At 46.3% G+C, this 3,210-nt stretch overlaps 1 pseudogene; it reads left to right on the top strand.

Annotated features, from left to right (window-relative positions):
* Positions 1 to 778: 778 nt before the first annotated feature.
* Positions 779 to 2,535, top strand: LOC140207509 (FMRFamide receptor-like; annotated as a pseudogene).
* The last annotated feature ends 675 nt before the right edge of the window (positions 2,536 to 3,210 follow it).

Genomic DNA, 3,210 nt, shown 5'->3' with positions numbered 1-3,210 from the left:
ACAATAAGCCTCGCAGCATTTAGAATAATGCTGCAGTAATTTTGGAGCAACCCCTTAAAGAGAAATATATTTTGAAAAACATACATTGGCTTTCCTTTGGAAATTGGATGGTTTAAGCACTAGCGTTCAAAATACATGCAAAATCTTTAGAACTGGAAAATAGAACTTCCTGATTGCATTCGACCACGGTCAAGCGTAGATCCAGAATTTAAAGAAGCGAACCAAGAGAGCTCCCTGTTCGCGGATGGCAAATGGGAGTTCAGGAGGAGGCGAAGACATGTGAATGGGAGACAGAAGTGAAGGGGGCGGGGCTCCGCTCCATGGGGCGATTCTGGAACGCATGTAACAGAAACGTAGCTAACATCGTCGCTGAGAAATCGCCGAGGCATCCGAGCTTTGTATATGTCAAAAAACTGATGATTGGAGATTTCTATTGGTTTCTCCAATCCAAAGCACATTCGGCGATTCGTTGAAAATACCGCCTTCCCAAACCCTGCTCCTCTTCCAGGACAGCGTACTGTTACTATTTACCCAGGCTGTAATTGTACGAGACATCTGCAAGTCCCACTTTACACCTGTTGAACTCCAGAAATGCGTTGTCTGCAAACTTTGATTGTTCTCAATTTTTATGCACTTCTCTGCGCTGAGATCCGTGGTGGGGTGTGACAGCAATTCACTCATTATTTCTGCTGTTTCTGCAGTGAATTTAGTAGCGATTGTGATCCTGTCCCGGGGAAAGTGCAGCCTCTCCACCTGCACCACTCGCTACCTGGTGGCCATGGCAACGGCGGATCTACTAACCATCATCTTTCAGGTTATATTGTGGCGGGTCAGTTATTATTACTTCCCCGGTTCATTCCTGGAGATGACCCCCGTATGCAGTTCGATTGCTGTCCCGGCAAGGGCTGCCTCAGACTGTTCTGTCTGGTTCACTGTCACTTTTACGTTGGATCGGTTTGTCGCCATCTGTTGCCAGAGGCTGAAGGCAAAGTATTGCACCGGGAAAACTGAGGCTGTAGTTCTGACAACAACCGGCGTTCTGCTCTGTTTTAAAAATGTGCCCTACTTCTTTATGTATCGAGCTGTGAAAGTGATTGACAATATACGTTGCATTCGTAAATCGAGCTACTTAACCGATCCTTGGTGGGTGAGATATAACTGGCTTTCTACCGTTCTAGCGCCGTTATTACCGTTCGTGTTAATACTGCTGCTCAACGCTCTGACAGTCAGGCACATTTTAGTGACCAGTCGCGTCCGTAAGGGGCTGAGGGGTCAGAGCAAGGCGGAGAACCGCAGTGACCCGGAGATGGAGAGCAGGAGGAGGTCTGTGATCTTACTTCTCACCATCTCCGGAAGCTTCATCATCCTGTGGTCGGTGAGTGTTGCCGAATTCCTTTATGACATCATTGCCGGGCTCAACCCAAAGTATTACAACGATTCGGAATATATGTTTTAACATACCGGATACATGCTGATGATATTAAGTTGCTGCACAAACAGGTTTATTTATGGGGTGACGCAGTCCAAGTTCCGAGAGCAGTTCATCAGCGCAGCGAAATATCCGCTCTCGTCAATTATTCAACTTATTAACAAACTAACTGGCATTTATAGCGAGAGGATTCGAGTACAGGAGCAGGAAGGTACTACTGCAGTTGTACAAGGCCTTGGTGAGACCACACCTGGAGTATTGCGTGAAGTTTTGGTCCCCTAATCTGAGGAAAGACATCCTTGCCATAGAGGGAGTACAAAGAAGGTTCACCAGATTGATTCCTGGGATGGTAGGACTTTCATATGAAGAAAGACTGGATGAACTGGGCTTGTACTCGTTGGAATTTAGAAGATTGAGGGGGGATCTGATTGAAACTTATAAAATCCTAAAGGGATTGGACAGGCTAGATGCAGGAAGATTGTTCCCGATGTTGGGGAAGTCCAGAACGAGGGGCCACAGTTTGATGATAGAGGGGAAGCCTTTTAGGACCGAGATGAGGAAAAACTTCTTCACACAGAGAGTGGTGAATCTGTGGAATTCTCTGCCACAGGAAACAGTTGAGGCCAGTTCATTGGCTATATTTAAGAGGGAGTTAGATATGGCCCTTGTGGCTACGGGGGTCAGGGGATATGGAGGGAAGGCAGGTACAGGGTTCTGAGTTGGATGATCAGCCATGATCATAATAAATGGTGGTGTAGGCTCGAAGGGCCGAATGGCCTACTCCTGCACCTATTTTCTATGTTTCTATACAGCACAATACAGGTTCTTTTCAGAGGCGGTCGCATTTTTTCGCACCTTGACACTGATGAACTGACGGTCATCGGAGAATGCGGCAGTTGCGAGAGTCGTTGAGACCCGGCTCCGGAACAGACTCTTCGGCAACTGCAGTCTGCGATTTCCACCTGCTACCAATTATTAAACTCAAACTTCCTTTAATTTGTATGTTTTTCACTATATTCCCGCCGTCGTCACCGCCACACCTCTTTCAATAATAAATGCCGCACTCCAGTGTAAAGACTTACCGGTCAAGTGATCGACATATGCGTAGCTTCTCGCTGACGGAGAGGGGCAGGAGAGCTGCCGGGACAAGGAGAACGGGCGGAATTCACACTGAGCGCACTGGAGATCAGCTCGGGACTGCTCTATGCTCGCAGTGAGTGGACAACACCGCAGTGAGATTCAACTGTTTTCATCCAACATCGGATCGGCACGTCAGTCAGCACGCTTTGAGCAGACAACGTCCACGTGCACAGACATCCTAACTTCAACTGTCGAGTTTACCTATATCCAGTGAGTTTGCAGCAATTTCCTGATGTGTTCACCTGCACAGGGTATGTCTACACAATTTCCAATTATGATGTGCAGAAAGTCTATTTCTAAAGGTGACTGGCGTTACTCTGTGAGAAAACCACGTTTCCTCCTCATTTCCCTGGGTGTCTGGCAGGGAGAGGATAGAAACAAAAACCTTTAAGGACTTCTCTATTGCCAAAAAAAAAAAATCCGTCTATTCTAGTGGTGTTTAGCATTGTGGCGTTTTGGGCAGTTACATAAATATTATTGTGTCGGCCTAATTGTTTAATGCTATTGTGTAATGACTTTGAGGTGGGAAAAGTTGCAGATATTACCGTCGGTACAATATATACATTGCTCGTACCATCGTCTATCAACTTTCTCCTTTAAGTCGATATATTTCTGCTGTTTAAACTTCTGGATTACAGAAT

This window comes from Mobula birostris, chromosome 13 (genome assembly GCF_030028105.1).
Source record: "Mobula birostris isolate sMobBir1 chromosome 13, sMobBir1.hap1, whole genome shotgun sequence".
Taxonomy (NCBI): Eukaryota; Metazoa; Chordata; class Chondrichthyes; order Myliobatiformes; family Myliobatidae; genus Mobula; species Mobula birostris.
This window is presented reverse-complemented; position numbering and strand designations above follow the sequence as displayed.